The 18,107-nt window shown below is 42.8% G+C and overlaps 1 long non-coding RNA gene across 1 annotated transcript; it reads left to right on the forward strand.

The window, feature by feature from the left end:
* Positions 1-14,235: 14,235 nt before the first annotated feature.
* LOC127056399 (uncharacterized) lies at positions 14,236-17,870 on the forward strand. The gene is made up of 3 exons (XR_007775799.1): positions 14,236-14,349; positions 15,311-15,393; positions 17,657-17,870. It is a non-coding gene; the product is annotated as an uncharacterized LOC127056399 (long non-coding RNA).
* The last annotated feature ends 237 nt before the right edge of the window (positions 17,871-18,107 follow it).

Here is an 18,107-nt window from a genome sequence, read left to right on the forward strand (position 1 = left end):
AGTTAAACTAACTGGTCTGTAGTTTCCTGGGCTGTTTTTATTTCCCTTTTTATAGATGGGCACTATATTTGCCCCCTTCCAGTCTTCTGGAATCTCCCCTGTCTCCCATGATTTCCCACACACCAACCTTCCTATAACTACTTCCTACACAGGAGCTTTGGAAAGCCTCTGCTTTACAATAGCTCTCTAACACCATAACTCTTTTCCCCACAGTATTCAGATGCCTTTTATAACTTCCAGAAGTCTGGTTCTGAGTCACCTGTCCCATCACATGACCCCTCCCCCACACCAACTCACTCCTTTCACCTGGAGAAGTGGGCTAAGCCTTGGATAAGTACAGCTGAACCCCAGCACCCTTAAAGATCCAGCTTATTCTGTAACAGCCCTAATTCATGAAAGCATCTCTGTTCAGGAAGGGCACATAAGCTTAACTTTAAGCACATGCTCAGTGGTTCCCAAGCACATGCTTAAAGTTAAGTGTGCATACAAGAACTTTCCTCAATCGAGGTCTTAGCAGGCAAATTGGATGTCTGGGACCTACTACCAAGCCAGCGGGGAAAATCAGTGCTATCATACAGGCACTAATTCTCCTCTCATTCACACTGGTGCAGATCTTAAGTAACAAGGGCTGTGTCAGATTTATAGTAGTGCAAGTGAAATCAGAACCTGGCCCACAGTGTTTTGTGCTCTGCTGAGGTTACAGAATAAACATACACATGGACCTGGATCTGCAAAGGAACGTAGACATTGCAATGCTCCATGGCATGGTGTCTAGAAAAATCACAGGCACAATACTTCAATCCCCAAAACCTGAGTTAGGTGCTTAGTCTCCCTATACAGTAAATGGAGAGAAATAGGCACCTCAGAATGCAATCCACAAATAGCAACATACTTGGTATGGAGCTACCTAAGCAACTAGTGGGAGAGACTGACTAGAGTGGTATGTACTAAGCCCCACCCCTCTCTGGTACTATCTCTGCTTAACAATCCACAAATGGAAACCCCTCTTAGACACCTAAGCTTTTTTGAGGCGGCAGCGGCAGCGGGGGGGGGGGAGGGGAGAAGAAATGAATTAGGCACCTACGTTGCTCCACACAAAAACAGTTGGAGGAGAAGGAGCTGAAGTTGACCTTATACAACTTTTAGCCCACTGTTTAGAGGACTCACCTGGGAAGTAGGAGACCCCTCTTCAAATCCTTTCTCCCCAACAGACAGAGAGGGGAATTGAACTATTTAAGTATTTATCCATAGTGGAACAGTAATTGGACAAGAGAGAAAGCAAGTGAGTGGTGATGATTCTCCAGTCATTAGGGCACCCACATGGGATGTGAGAGGCCCAGGGTCTAGTTCTCCTCCTTCCACTTTTCCATTTATCCACAGCTTCACTATGAGAATAGCTCAGTGGTTAAATCTCCATATTTGGCCAAGGGGGGAATTGAATTTTGGTTTACCTGTATGTTAGGTGAGTGCTATAACCACTTAGCTAACAGTTATAAACTGAACTAGGGTACTACCTGCTGCCACATTTTGCATGAGACCTGACTTGGTAGGCAGCCTCAGAGGCCATCTTCCAGATCAGGCCCTGCATATCTTGGAAGTAGATGAACGCCTATCTTCCTGTGGTTCATGAATTGCTTGGAGGCTTAAGTGAGTGTCCAGACACCTAGGGTGAGGCACAGTGCACATGCCTAGAGGCAGAAACATAGGTGCCAAGGGAACTGTTACCCTGAAAACTTAGGTGCTACCCAAGTTTAGGTGCCTACAGGGTTACACAGGCGTGGATTGAATTCAGCCAAAAACTGGTCCTTAGGCAGCTAAATATGGGGTGTTGACCCCAAAGTACCTTTGTGTTACCCACCATTGCTGCTTCCAAAGCTCTGCTGACTTCAGTGGAAATGGCATTGCAAACATAAATGCTATTTTAATTTTAAATCTCATTTTAAGTCAGGGGGGAGGATCAAGGCATGGTAAAAATGAGACAAAAGATTCTAAACGGGATATCAAAAACAGTGGATGTGGGGGAAGGGAGTAAGGCTCAAAGTATTTAACTGTGTCCTCCTGGAGGCTGAGAGATAAATAGCTGCATGGTTGCCTAGAGTGATTATTGTGATGACTGCTTGCTTTAATTAATGTCAAGGAAAATAGTTCCATTTTCTGCACACTGGGGCAGCTGCACACAACATGCAGTGCTTGGTGCTAGGATACAGATTCAAATCTAATTCTTCCACAGTACAGATATGTGGAAGAGATTCTAATTAACTAGGGAGTGTTTGTAGTCTACGTGAATGACACTTACTATATGAAGAGCAAACATGCTCCGACTGTGCATTAGAATGTAATGATATATATGTACGTTGTTTGTGGTTTGTTTGCAGAGCTGCACAAACCTGAGCAGTTCCATGGATTTTACTTGAAATCATTCTGTGGTCCCTTCTGCACTGGCCAGATTAGCCTCAGGCTAATATACTCTTTACTCTCATATACCTGGGCCTGAGGCTTTGGTCCTATGGCAGCAAAGAAATTCTCCTTTTCCCCTACTTCCACACATGAGAACACACATCAAAAGGTCCTACAGCTAGATCACTCTTCTTTGGGGGATAGAGTGGGATTAATGAATTTCATATTGACAGGTTCATCCATTTCAATGTGTTTGCTTTCAAATGTGGCATTTAGAGCTCAGTTTGGAGTTAAGTGCTTGAGCATTGCTTGAGGACTCCTTTTCATAATGAACACTACTGTATGTCTGTTATATATTCTGTGACAGATGGGAGACCTTGGAAGCCTAGAAACTTCAAAAGAGATGTGCCAGAGGCTATGGACACATGGGATATTCATAAACTATTGTATCAATAAGTGGTGTATGTACCGTGTTCCTGGCTTGCTGGATTGGTTTCCTGGGGAATCTGGAATCACTGGGGAGTTAGGGTGAGAGGGAAATTATTGCAAGTTTTCCGTTCTGGCTATGCAGATACCCAGCCCTTTGAAGTTCAACCCCTGCGGGCAGTAGCCTTGACTGGCATTACCTGGGTCAGGAGGCCTGGGAGACAAAGTTTCCATACTGTAAAAAAGTCAGACTGATCTGGCTCAGCAGACTCACTCTAAAATAAAGAACTGAGAGGTGTGTATGGACCTACCAGGGTCCCAGGGAGAGGATGAGTGACATCTAGTAAGCTTAGCGTGCATGTAGACTATTGTTTTATGATGCTTTCTCTGTATTGCTTTTGCCCTAAATACATCTATGATGCTTTGATTAATGCTGACTGGTCATTGATTAATACTGTCATTGTCCTGGAGACAGCAGAACTGCAGGCGTTGAACTAAAATTAGATATACTGGGATAGGTATAGTGAATGACAAGGGGAGGGCAGTCCTAAGACTCTGATCTGGAAAGAGAGGAACACAGGTTCCAATCTGGTCACACAGTGCACAATCCAACTCTTTCCATTCTAGACTCGAGTACCTCCGTCCTACCTCTATCCTGAATTTCCCATCATTATATTTGAAGGAACAATTGGAAATGGATATGTACAGGGAATATTGCCTGATGTCTGTATCAAGAAAAAAATATACAGTGGAAATGTAGAAGCAAACTCATTCTCTTTATAAAATGAAAATCTAAGGGAATGTATGCATTAAACAAAGGATGTAATCCCAAATACTAAAGGATTCTTGACTCCTGGACTTCAAAAGATTATGGCTTATAGATTCATAGATTCATAGACTCTAGGACTGGAAGGGACCTCGAGAGGTCATCGAGTCCAGTCCCCTGCCCTCATGGCAGGACCAAATATTGTCTAGACCATCCCTAATAGACATTTATCTAACCTACTCTTAAATATCTCCAGAGATGGAGATTCCACAACTTCCCTAGGCAATCTATTCCAGCGTTTAACTACCCTGACAGTTAGAAACTTTTTCCTAATGTCCAACCTAAATCTCCCTTGCTGCAGTTTAAGCCCATTGCTTCTTGTTCTATCATTGGAGGCTAAGGTGAACAAGTTTTCTCCCTCCTCCTGATGACACCCTTTTTGATACCTGAAAAAGGCTTCTGGGCCTTATTCTGATTTAAATCAGGAATAACTACTGTAGACAATTGAGCGATGCCCTTATAAAATCAGCATGCCAAACCCTGTTTTTTGTTTTGTTTTTGTCAGAAAAGAGTCTATGTAGGAGTTCTGTGACATCACAATGGAGACATCGAACTGGTGGAAAAGCAGCAACTTTAGGCTGCATGACAAGATAAATTTTTGCCACATACGGACCCAGGTAACATATTGCCAGATCCTTGGATCTCTCTGATCTGTGCTTGGTGCAGGACTTCAGGCAAAGGTGGCTTCAAGCCACCTTTCAACAACTGATCTTAGGACCACCCAGCACCTCAGGGCTACTTTCTGTTAGGCAGTCAGTAAGTTTCTTAAGGACTGTTCTGCTGGCCAGGGTATGTTCCCTGTGCCAGGAAAGGGGATCTGGGAGTGGGCTTTACAGCACTGAGGGATTCTCTTATGCCAGGAGACTCCTCAGCTGCCCCACCAGTTTTCCAGTTTCGTTTTGGTGCCCAAACAGTGCAAATCAGCTAGATGAACAGTTCAGGCTCTGGCCCAGATCTTCTAGTTTGTAACTAAGCTCAATGCCAATTTAGAAATGCTTTCTCTATGGTGTTTATTTTTACCTCTTTTATATAATTTTTTTTATTCTACATCACTAAAATTAAAAATTTATTCTGATGAAGACCAGGCCTGGATAGCCGAAGTGTTAATGAAAGACACATTTGGAGAAATTAAGTACTCTGGCCTCTCCAGGGCAATGAGGAAAGAAGTAGGTAACTGATGGTACAAAGTCACAGCTGTAGAGGAGACTAAAGATCTTTCCCCAAAAGTGCCACACATGTACTTGTAAGAGCCATCATGAATACAGGGAGACTTGCCTGATCTGAAAGTAGTAAGACATTGTTACAATTGTTACAATTGCCTTTTCCCAATTTGGACCTTTCCAGCGCATTGACCCACTCCTACTGGTTGCAGCTGTTCACAGTAAACTCAGCTAGATTTGATGGGATGATTGTTTATTTTTATACTGTCTCGTTTGAAATTAAGTTTGGATAGGGCTGGAATGAACGCTCAGTTTTGACTGTATTTGTATGGAATCTGGTCACTGGGCAAATATTCACTCACACAAAAGCTACAAAGAGTCCTGTGGCACTTTGTAGACTAACAGAAGTATTGGAGCATAAGCTTTTGTGGGTGAATAAATACCCGCTTTGTCAGACATTAGTGGCATCTGATGAAGTGGGTATTCACCCATGAAAGCCTATGCTCCAATACTTCTGTTAGTCTATAAGGTGCCACAGGACTCTTTGTTGCTTTTTCAAGATCCAGACTAACACGGCTACCCCTCTGATACTTGTCACTCATACAAGTTTCACTCAAAAATAAAGATCAGGCAATGAACAATTAAAAGTGGTGGTGGAAGCCACTGCAAGGGTAGCCCAGCCCCATTGTCAGCTCTTCCTGTCTTCCCTTTGCAGTCTCAGAAAGCTGTGTCTATTCCCTGCCTGTTCTCTGCCAACAAACGCCACCTCACTAGCCCACCCTCTGTGACACCCCTCACCAGCCCACCATCTACTACATTGACTACCCTAAAGGATTCTGTGATTCTTTTTGCTCCCTGGTACCTAATGGCTCTGTTCTGTTACCCTTCCTCTGGGCACTATTTGTGATAATGAGCACTATTCACTATGAGCAGGTTGCAGAAAGAAAGATACGTTCCCAAGCCTGTTCCTGAATACAATTAAAGCAGTAAGATAAATTCAGTGTTTGAGTTAAGATGCTGTTTAGATGCACAGTACTTTAATGTTCTATATAGAGAGAACTGGAATCAGTGTATATTGCAGATTCTGCAGAAGCAGACAGTGTGTATTGGGCACAGATCCTGACTGATTTACAGTATCCCTCAGCAGGTGTTAATTTTAAGCAGGGATAAGACATTAGAGGTGAGTCTTCCAATGGTATGCATCTTCACTTAGGTATGACACAGCTCCAGCTTTTACACATCTTACATTCTAGTCACAGAAATGGGGAACAAAGTGGCTTTGGTGTCACAACTAATAAGTCATATTAGTGTTTCCCCAAATAAGCAAACCACACTAATTTATACACATTTCCACCACCACAAATCATAATGTGTTTATTTCCTTCATAAGATGGAACAGCAGGTTGGGATGCTAAAGGATTTCCCTTGCAAAGGTAATTGTACTTGCCTGCTCCAATATATACCAGTATTATCAAGTTAGGAAGAAAGATTTTAGTAACTTGTATTGTCTTTGGGTTTATTTTCTTTTTACAGGACCAGATCTTATTAGAGAGTGAATTATGCCTGTGTTAACCTGAGCTCATCTGTGTCTCCATCTAATGTTTTTAAGGTGCTTATTACCTTTTTAAGTGGTAATAGGTGCAATGAAATATGAAATGTAAATACACTTGTTAAATGTTGGTGGCAATTTTAATGGTGAGGGGAGGCCAAGGATTTTAAAGGTATCTTCATACTCTCTTACACCCAGAAGAGGTCCTGCCTGGACAGGATTGAGGCATAGTAACTGAAGGGGCAGTAAGGAAGATGACAATGCCACTGCACAAATTGTATCTCTTCTGTAAAATAGGGGATTTCCATGTTCACTATTATCAAGCTATCACTTCTCATGAACACTACATGCTTTAGAAAAATGTAAACACAAAATACATTTAAAATTCAGAAATTTCTTGGGCAGATCCTCAGCTTATCCAACTATTGAGCAGTAAAAAAAACTTCCCTGACATGGCATCTACATAGGGTGACCAGACAGCAAGTGTGAAAAATCAGGATGGGGTTGAGGGTAATAGGAGCCTACATCTACAGATTCCTCTGGCATAAGAGAATCCACAGATTGTTTAAAGCTAGCACTATGGGCTCCTTGCCACCTTATCCTATCCCACTCTCTGTGGAGAGGCACATCAGGGGCAGAAGTAGCTGCCACTTTTCACAAAACCACTGCCCAGGCAACATGGCTCCTGCATGGGTCTGAATTTACCTAAAACCTCACAAAAATAATACACACTATTTATGACAGAAACATCATGATCTGAAAACCCTTCCTCCCTCTCAACTGTCCTACTGAAACAACCCCTCAATTACCATGTAAATACTGCAGTAATGTGTTCAGGCCACCAGCGGTTGCCTAGGAAGCCAATTGCTGTTCCTAGGGGATCTGTTTGAAATTCCAATCCAGATTCTAGTCAGGCTCAAGACTATGGGAGTAGAAAGCCTGAAGAGCAGGTAGGAGTTTCTCCCTCCCCAGCTTGTCTGAGCTAACAGAAAGCAGCTGTGCCAGACAGAACAGGTGGACCCTGTTACTCTTATAACCAATTAAGGTTATATAAGTAGCCTTTCTCAGCAGTATGACAGGAAGAACTGTTGAGAGAATATGGGATTTAGGAGGGTAGTAGTGCACAGATGGGATAGAGTCAGCCCACACTGATTGTTTTATGCCTTTGCTTGTTTTGTGTCTGCTGACCTGGGATAGTGATACTTAATCTGAATCACTCAAAATGCAAGCCATAGCAAAGAGCATTTCACTTGTACAAGAAAAATAATTCTTTAAGATCTGGATCATTCAGTGGGGCTAATCCTAGTCCTGCTCCAAGTTAATAATCATTATCTGAGAAAATATTGACTATGAGAGCAAGGATGGATAAATAGACAAATTTGCCAACTAGTATAAATATCAGCAGCTACTGTAAAATGGAGATATATTCACTGGTAGGTTGGAGAGTAGCTGTACTTTGCTGGCCACCCTTTGAGGAGTCTGAATGGGTGTGGCAGATGATCTAGTTATTCCCCTTTGGAGACTGCCTTCTACCTTACAAGGTCATTGGTGATTTAAGGCCACCAATTGAGCGGCAGGGGGTATGAGGAAGGAACAATGGGTGCTGTTCAAAATGGAGGATGGTGGTCTAACAGCATTAGGACACCTGAATATGAATTAGCCATAACTAATTATCAGCCTATTCACCCATCATGACAGCAGATTTTAGAACAAAAGCTAAGCAAGAGTGAGTCATTTGCTTATGCTGTTAAATTGAGTGTATAAAATTATCCAAAGCTACCTTTAGTTACAAGATATTAACAGCAGGACTGTATTAGGAATTGCAGGTGAGATCTGAGAAAAGCACAAGTCACCATTCCTGACAACAAACGGTAAACATTGCTTCTTAGGGCTGGTCCACACTACGGGGGGGAAATCGATCTTAGATACGCAACTTCAGCTACGTGAATAACGTAGCTGAAGTCGAATATCTAAGATTGGATTACTCACCCGTCCACACCGCGCGGGATCGATGTTCGCGGCTCTCCCTGTCGATTCCGGAACTCCGTTGGGGTTGATGGAGTTCCGGAATCGATATAAGCGCGCTCGGGGATTGATATATCGCGTCTAGATTAGACGCGCTATATCGATCCCCGAGCAATCGATTTTAACCCGCCGATACGGCGGGTAGTCTGGACGTGGCCTTAGTACAAAGCACTTCAAAAAATTACATCACAAAGTGCTATTCAAGCTCCTCTTCCAGTGGCATTGAGCAATGGGATATCTGTTGATAAAATACTGTACTAGGCCTGATGTAAACATGTTTATGCTGAATGTAGTTGGGCTACAAAGAATACCGTTTAACCTCTGCAAAGCAGCAGCAGATGTCAGGGCCATGCAAGTTGGTTTTCCCATTGAAAAAATAGTCAGCAGTATGCAGTGTGGGTATTTTCTTAGTTTAATTTGGTATTATATCCACCAGTCCTTAAACAGAGAGTCACAAATGGAAGTGCACAGGAAAACCCCTCTTCTGGAAATCTAAGCCCAAAATCCAAAGCCTGGTTCTCAGGGAGTAAGGATGCCAACAGCCTTGTATTATAAGGGAATCCATTATTTAACTAAACAAAATTGCTTGTCCTGACTAGGTAAGTATAGATAAGTCCTGATTAGATAAGTACTTTTACTCAGTTTTGCTGTAAGAGCAGAATCTGACCCACTCTGGCAACACTACATCCTAGTTGAATTTCAGGATAAGAGGTGTCCCTGTACGGATTTAGAATTCTAGTGGAGGTGGCCAGGTCAAATTTGCATGATGTTGCAACCCCAAGTACCAGGTCACAAAACCCCTAAAAGCTGGCCCCACTGGCCCTCCATCATGCTGACAGAGGGATGGCCAGGCCCACATCATTCAAATTTGGCCTTACTGTTCTTCCATCATACACATCCTTTACTTTTGAAAAATGTTCATAGTCCTACTAGGGAGCAAGTGCACCCCAGCAACTTAAAGCTATTACAGGACAGAGCAACTCCCATAAAGAAACTACATCATAAAACTAACAATACATTTTTAAAAAAACTGTACCTCATTTGCACACTAAGAAAAAGCACTTATAAGACTGTTCTAGCACCACGTGGAGAGTCCCACCATTACATTAAACTTAAGTTGCCCTGCTGTGTAGCTGGAGTAATGTCTACACTGATGTTAAACAAGGGAGGTGCTACACTGACAGCTCAGATTGAAGCTTGCAGTCTCTAGAGAACATTTGCTACCCAAGAGGATGTAAATAGAGTATGTTGATGTGTTTGAATTTTGTGGTGATGAGCACATTTGTATTGCCAGAAATGTTACCCCATTTTCATGAGTGTAAAAAGATATTTTTTGCTTCTCTTGGCAGAAAAACCATTGTTATTTTTGAAGATGCTGGAATTAAGAGAACTCATGTTTCAGCTGAACAGGTTAGTAGTTTGCTAGCAGGCACAGTATTTATACCCCAGAAAGCTAAAACTTAACAATTAGCACTGTTCTGCACTCACACTAGAGAATACACAAAGGCTGATTTTTACATGAGAGAGAAAGATATTTGTATGTACAGCTGGATCAACATCCTTTGCTTGTTTAATACCTTGTGGTAACAATACAGATTTTGTAGATTATCATTGGGGATTAAATCAAGTAGAGAAATAGTCCAGAAAAAGAATGAAACTGTTAGTATATTCCTGGACTGTATGTACTGTAATTGCAGATTATTGCTTCAACTGATGAATCTGAGCATGATAACATTATCAGGAAGTTAATGCCAAGAGCAAGAGATAAATATACCACATTTAACACAAACAAGATACAATACAAAATAAAGTTTTTTGAGGGTAAATGTGGCGATTCCCAAAGAAAGTAAGCAAAGGTCATCATTTAAATATCATAAGCTCATATATGTTAAAATGGCAGACATCTGAGACTGAGGTAACAAACTCTAAAAGGAAACGGGAAGAGATGCTGAAATGCAATGGTACACTTATACAGAAGTGGGAGACTAGCCTTGCTGACTGAAAAATGGCATAGTCATCAATTGAATGTAACGAAAGATTTTGCAAAGACTCCAGATGGACTAATATTGATAGGTAATAATATACATATCCCAGGAGGAAGTAGGAATATAAGGTTAGAACAGTTACATGTGCATGAGTCATCAGGGTATCAAAGGGAATAAAACCTTTGCTACTTCAGTCAAGCATTGATCATATATGTAATATGACATTCCAAATGCTCTAGAAACATGCCAAATTTGTATAACATGAACAAAGCAACCCAAAAGAACCTGGGAGACCACATTAATTTCCAAGTATGCTGTGGCAAAAAGCAGGCACAGAATTGTGATTTCAAAGTAAATTCTTTTTAGCTGATTATTGCCTGTTCATGTAAATGCTTATACATACTGAGAATGAGTGATGAGGCATCCCAGCCTGTAATTTAGAAGCTTAAAGCAGTGTTTGCTAGGAAGGGGATACTATCAGAAATGGTTAGTGACCTTTGTCTAGATGAGAGATTAAAGATTTAGCAAAGCATTGGGGAACATGTTAGAGAAATACAAGCCCAGGGTATCCGCAATCAAAAGGTATAATTGAAAGAATGATTAGGTGGTTAAAACTATGATTTTAAAAAGGAGAAATAGACCCTCAGGTTCAGTTAGATTTAAGAAATAGCCCTGGGACTGGTGTGTTATATTCTTCTGCTCAATTGCTAATTGGTATTTCATACAGAAATAGATTGGCATGTACTTTAGATGTGCCCAGCTTCAGATAAAAGTGGTTGAATCCCTCTTTTAAGTGCAAAACTCAGCTTAATCTTAATTATGGAACAGCAAGTTCTGGCTCTCTGCCTTAGAGAAAACAGGCTGCTTCTTGTTTTTGGATTCTTGTGTGTTATGATGAATTTTAAGAAATAAAATAATGTTATATTACAACCTTCTAGCAGGAGAAGGTATATTTTTATTTGACTTCTGTTTGTTTTCAGTGAAACATGAGAGAAATGTTACCAGAGTGGCTACATACTGTCTGTCAGGATCATAATAAGGACAGCCAGGTCCAAGGATTAGAGTAGCATGAAACCTCAGGCAGGGAGTAACCGAAAAGTTAATAATCAGGTTTCAGGATCTGAAGGCAAATTCCAAATCAAGCCAAGGGCACCCATGGCCATAGCAACTGCAGGAAATCCACACTGTTACCTGAACTGCCCCTTGTGTTTATATAGAGTGGGGACCCAATCAAGCGCCACGAGCCTGCTACCTGTCAAACCCCTTCAGGCAGGACTTCCCATAGTCTGTGTCCACAGTGAGTCATGGGCATTGGAGCAAAAGCAGATTACAGCTGTTGCTGGGTAGCAACCGGAGCAATCAGCTACGTGGTAGCTCTGTAGGCCTCCTAGACGCATTACTTCTGGGAGAATTCAGCACCACTGTGCATGTGCAGAATTCATGTCCCCCGCAGATTCCATCCCCCCCACCCCCACAGAAAATACATTCTGCCGGGAAGGTGCTGCAGTGTCACCAACCAGGGGCTGCTGGCTCAGCCTGCTGTGGAGGGGGAAGGGGATACGTTGTCTTCCTCACAGCGACTTGCCTGCACGGTGAGGTGAAGAGGCACCGGATATGGGGGCAGGAGTATGGAAAGAGCAGGGCACACGGGGCTGCTGGGGGGTTCACATAGACTGGAGTTCAGAAGGACCAGTGGGGGGACAGACTGGGGCAGGGGCACAGGAGATAGTGGAGTGACAGCATTGAGCCAAGGGCTGAATGGGAGTGGGGGGTGCAGTACCACATGGGGGTAGGAGGTGGGGAGTGCAGGGACACATGTAGACAGGGGCGGAGGGAGTGGCTCTGTGGGGGTACAGGGACACTTGGGGATGGGAGAGGAGGAGTGGCTGAGTGAGAGTGCAGCAACACAGGGGGGCTGGGGTGGCTGAGTGGGAGTATAGGGCCATGGTGGGTGCAGGGACACATGGGGGCAGAGAGAGTGAGGTGGTTGAATGGGGTGCAGGTTCACCTGGGGATGGGTGGCTGAATGGGGGTGCAGGGACACATGGGGATGGGGAAAGTGAGGGTGCAGGGACAATGGGAACAGGGGATAGATGTACCTGACTGAATGGGAGAAACTAGGACTTAGCCAGGGTCTGCCCAGGGAAGGCTCCCCAACTCCCTAACAATTCCCCCTGCCCCGCAAAAAAAAACCCTCTGTTTATAATTCTCCCACCCACACCCAACAACTCTCCAAGTTCATTCCCAGGTTCCTTTCCAGCCATTATTTTCCTCTCCCTCAGCTCATCCATTACTGCTAACTCTCCCAAGCCTTTGCATTGCTTCTGAGAGGTGTAGGAAATCCATTTCTGTATTGTAGTTTAAATGAATTATTACTCAAAGTTCTGTATTAATATGCCTAGTAAGAAATCTATTTGTCAAAAAACATTTCCTGAATCTTTTTTGGTGTCTATATTGTTACAGATATACTTGCTGACAGGTATTTTGAAATAAATTATCAAAATAATTGAAATTGGATTGATTATATGGTGTTATTTTGACAAAATATGCAGAATTTTAAAATATTGTGTGCAGGATTTTTAATTTTTTGGCACAGAACTCCCCTAGGAGTACCTGAGGGGTCTTACAGTGTTTCATCAAGAATAGGAGCAGAATCCAAATCTTATCACACTGATACCTCAGAATATGGCATCTATTAGAGCAGGAATAGGCAACCTATGGTATGCGTGCCGAAGGCGGCACGCGAGCTGATTTTCAGTGGCACTCTCACTGGGTCCTGGCCACCAGTCCGGGGGGCTCTGCATTTTAATTTAATTTTAAATGAAGTTTCTTGAACATTTTACAAAACTTATTTACTTTACATACAACAATAATTTAGTTATATATTATAGACTTATAGACAGAGATCTTCTAAAAACATTAATATGTATTACTGGCACGTGAAACCTTAAATTAGAGTTAATAAATGAAGACTCGGTACACCACTTCTGAAAGGTTGCCGAACCCTGTATCAGGGCTGGTCTACACTAGGCGAAGGGATCGAGCTAAGATACGCAACTTCAGCTACGTGAATAACGTAGCTGAAGTCGAAGTATCTTAGATCGAATTACCTACCGTCCTCAGGGCACGGGATCTACGTCCGTGGCTCCCCCTGTCAACTCTGCTACAGCCGCTCACTCTGGTGGAGTTCCGGAGTCGACAGGAGCGCGTTCGGGGATCGATATATTGCATCTAGATGAGACGCGATATATCGAGCCCCGATAAATTGATTGCTACCCACCGATACGGCAGGTAGTGAAGACATAGCCTTAGAGAAACAAGAGCTACGTAAAAAGAAACTTGGCATAGACCTCACACATATACCACTTCTGTAGGGGAGAAAAGACAACCACAGGACACTGCAGATCCTAATAGGATGAATGAAGATAGTGATGGCCTGAAATGCAAGCTAATGATGAACCAGCTACTGTATATCTGGATTGGCATCTACATTAAGAGGGTGGAATGTCTGTTTTCCAGGAACAACCAAAGAGTCTGTCATGTTAAAATTGGTAAAGACCAGACTTCAATAGTTAAATGCCAGTAACTGCTGATGATGATGTGATTTCAAGGTAGAACAGGAAGGCCACACACAGGCTGAAGCAAGTTGAAGACTGTTAAGTGTATGAACAGTGGGACTGAGTTTAAAGTTTGCATCACATGTATTTTAAAAATGTTGTACGGAACAGAAATCTTCAGGAGGAAATGTAATAGATTGTGGTATAAAAGGAGAAAGAAAACTTCCTGTTTGTGGGTTTGAGTCAGAGTAATAGCATGCTTCAAAGTTCTAGTTACTTCTCAGTAAAGTTCCAGTTTGTTTATCCACTTTTTTCTTTCCAGCATTCAGAAGTGCCTAGATCCCTTGATGCATTTTTAACTCTTGGACATGAGAGGTTCACGAACACATTCTTATCTTATCCAGGAAGGTCAGGCAGTCTACAGGTAAGGCAACACAATCTTAATGGATAACATTTAAATGTACTAAGATTCTTACAATTTCCAGTGTAAACAAATGGTCAGAAATTGTATATTGTACCATATATGGCAAGTGACTTTACCTCTGACTTTATGCTAAGGAATCATTTATTATTGAAATTCAGAGACACAGTTGGACCCAAATCCTCAAAGGTATGTAGGCACCTAACTCCCATTTGCTTCAATAACCACTGGACTACTGTATCATTCTCATTCTCTCCCTGCAGTCCAGTTACTGTCCCACCGTGGATAAATACTGAAACAATCTTTAGGCCAAAGAGAGAGAGACTCTATAATCCAGTGGTTAGGGCACTGGCTGGGAGGTGGGAGACCCAGGGCCCAGTTCCCTGCTCCAATCACTCTTTCATCTATCCACTGTGGAACAGTTTCATCAGAAGAGCTTGCGGGAGTCCGTGTCAGAAAATCCCATAGATCAGTTTTGTGCTAAAAGTTATTTGGTGAGCATCACCTCCGCCAGCTAGAGTTTCAGTTGACTCAATCTAGTAGGTGTCCTCTGAGCACACCTACCAGATTGGGTCCTTCAAGTGACTTAGGCAGCCAATCATCTTTCTTCCTTTGGTTCCTGAATTGCTCAGGAGCTTAGGCAGGAGACAGGCATCCAGATGCTTAGAAGGAGGCAGAAGTGTGCATGCCTAAGGGCAGAAACAGGCACCAAGGGAGCTTTTATTTTGAAAATGTTGGTGCCTACAAGGAGTTTGGGTCCATTACAGTAGCCCCAAAAACTGGGATTAGGCACCTAAATCAGATATTCATGTGCCCGAATCTGGGGTTTAGGTGCCTAGGTATCTTTGAGGATCTGGACCAAGTTACCCTGCTTCACTGAGGTGGTAGTATGAGAGCAGTGAAAAGCTAGTCGTTCTAAATAGTTTAAGACTGAATGCTTAAAGAATTCTTTTCTTCCTGAGAGACAAATGGAAAATTTTCCAGGTGCCTGAAGTGTTACCCAGAGGCTGTCTTGAGTGAATCATATGGAGCCTCACACTGAGGCAGGTGAGACTTCTTATAGTAATTTGAGTAGATAAAGGGTAATGATAGTCCTGATTAAATAAAATGTATTTATTAAGTTTGTTCTTTGTATGTACAAAGTACCTTTTCCTTCTGGTTTGTGGGTGTATAATTTAATTCTTTATAATCCCAAATTGCTTTTTTGTAATGAGATCAGAGTATTTATGTCACATCTAAGAATACATTTGTCTTGCTATTTTCCCCCTTACCTTGTATCTGCTCTTTAGCTCCCCAGAGAATGATAATAATATAAAGAGAATCTCTGAAAAATCAGAAAGGAGGCAGCCAGATACAAACACAACAAGGGCTACTTGGTGATAATGTACTTTACTTTTTTCTTTTAAAATAAAATAATACATTCTCTTAATCTGGCCAGCTTTTAGGTTGTCAGAAGCCAGATCTGAGAGTCTCAATTTCGTACCAAGCAGTACCTTAAAATCTAGTTAAACCATGAAACTAGTTTCAACCTTCATCCAGAGGGAGGAGGCTGTGTTAATACCTGACAGGGCTGGGTCTTTCAGCCACCTATAATTTCTGATTTGCAGGTCTGCCTGTCTAACCTTGAACAGAAGTCAGTTAGGGAAATATCAGACTATTTTAGACTCACAGACTTTAAAACCTGAAGGGACCATTGTGATCAAGTCTCACTCCTGCACATTGCAAGTCACAGAACCTCACACGCCTACTCCTGTATAGACCTATAACTTCTGGCTGAGTTACTGAAGTCCTCAAATGTTGATTTAATGCCTTCAAGTTACAGATAATCCACCATTTACTCTAGTTCAAATCAGCAAGTGATCCATGCCACATGCTGCAGATAAAAGTGACCCTGCCCAAGGGTTTCTGCCAATCTGACATAGGGGAAAATTCCTTCCCACCCCAAATATGGCAACCAGCGCTGGCTCCAGGCACCAGCGCAGCAAGCAGGTGCTTGGGCAGCCAATGGCAAGGGGCGGCATGTCCAGCTCTTCAGTAGCAGGTCCCACCCTCCCTCTCAGAGGGAGGGAGGGACCTGCTGCCGAATTGCTGCAAAAAATGAAGTGGCTTTTTTTTTCCTCCCCGCTGCCTGGGGTGGCAAAAACGCTGGAGTCGGCCCTGATGGCAACGAGTTAGACCCCAAGCATGTCAGCAAGAATCAGCAGTCAGATACTTGGGAAAGAATTCACTGTGGTAACACAGAGACCTCCCCATCTAGTGTTCTGATACTTGCTACTAGCAGTTTCAGATGGGCCACATGACATTGTAGGCAATTTCATTGTATCCTTTCCATATTGACCTAATGCATAATGCCTTGCCTCTGCAAGGATTTGGATGCAGTTAATGGGCCTGTTGACAGGTTTTGTTTCCAAACACACACTAGTAAGAGACTGCTAAAGTTTTAAGTTACTGCACAAAAACTTTTACAATGGTTGAAATTCACCCTGATTCATGGATACCTGGTGGTGTTGCTAGCAGACTGGTTTCTATGTAATGAAAATAATATTTCTGCTACTCCTACAAAGACCTTTAGCGCCATAGGAGAGATAGACTGGGAAAAGGGCTGTAGGATCTGCAGGTCTGTAGATCCAGTTGAATAAAAATTCTTTAGATTTGATAAAGTGGGACTGTGGCCACTATTTCAGACTATATGCTGGAGTAGAGTGCTGAGCTGTAGTTCACATGCCATGGATTCAAAATGAGAGTGGAGTTTGCCTTCCCACATACTATGGTATAGTGTAAATAACCTAATGACTTTAACTCCAAGAAAATTACAAATTCTTCTGTGTGTACAGACAAATGTGTTATTCTCCAGAGCAAAAGGCTTCTATGAAGGAAATGAAATCCTTTCAATTAGTTAGAGAACAGATGGGGAGTTCATGACTGCCAAATCCTTTGTGAATTATATTTAATTCTAGGACCAGATGGGGACGTAAGGGTATGTCTACGCTACAAAATTAGGTAGAATTTATAGAAGGCAATTTTTTAGAAATCGATTTTATACAGTCGATTGTGTGTGTCCCCACCTATGACCATTAACTCGGTGGAGTGGGTCCACAGTACCGAGGCTAGTGTCGACTTCCGGAGTGCTGCACTGTGAGTAGCTATCCCACAGTTCCCGCAGTCTCCCCCGCTCATTGGAATTCTGGGTTGAGCTCTCAATGCCTGATGGGGCAAAAACATTATCGCTGGTGGTTCTGGGTACATGTCATCAGGCCCCTCCCCCCCATGAAAGCAATGGCAATAAATTGTTTCTCGCCTTTTTTCCTAGGTTACCCGTGCAGATGACATACCACGACAAGCATGGAGCCTGCTCAGCTCACTGTCACCATATGTCTTCTGGGTGCTGTCAGATGTGGTACAGCATTGCTAAACAGCAGCAGCTCGTTGCCTTTTGGCAGCAGATGGTGCATTACAATTGGTAACCATCATCATTGTCTGCTGGGTGCTCTTTTAGCTGACCTCGGTAAGATCAGTCGGGGGCGCCTGGGCAGATATGTGTGCTCCTGGCTGGCCTCGGTGAGGTTGGCCAGGGGCGCCTGGACATAAATGGGAGACGACGATGGCCAGCAGTCGTACTGCATCGTCTTCTGGCAAGCAGCCAGGAGACGACAATGGCTAGCAATCATACTGCACCGTCGTCCAGCGAGCAGCCAGGCAATGACAATGGCTAGCAGTTGTACTGCACCACCTGCTGCTAGTCTAAGATGTATAAGAAAGAT

Source organism: Gopherus flavomarginatus, chromosome 8, assembly GCF_025201925.1.
Source record: "Gopherus flavomarginatus isolate rGopFla2 chromosome 8, rGopFla2.mat.asm, whole genome shotgun sequence".
Lineage (NCBI taxonomy): Eukaryota > Metazoa > Chordata > Testudines > Testudinidae > Gopherus > Gopherus flavomarginatus.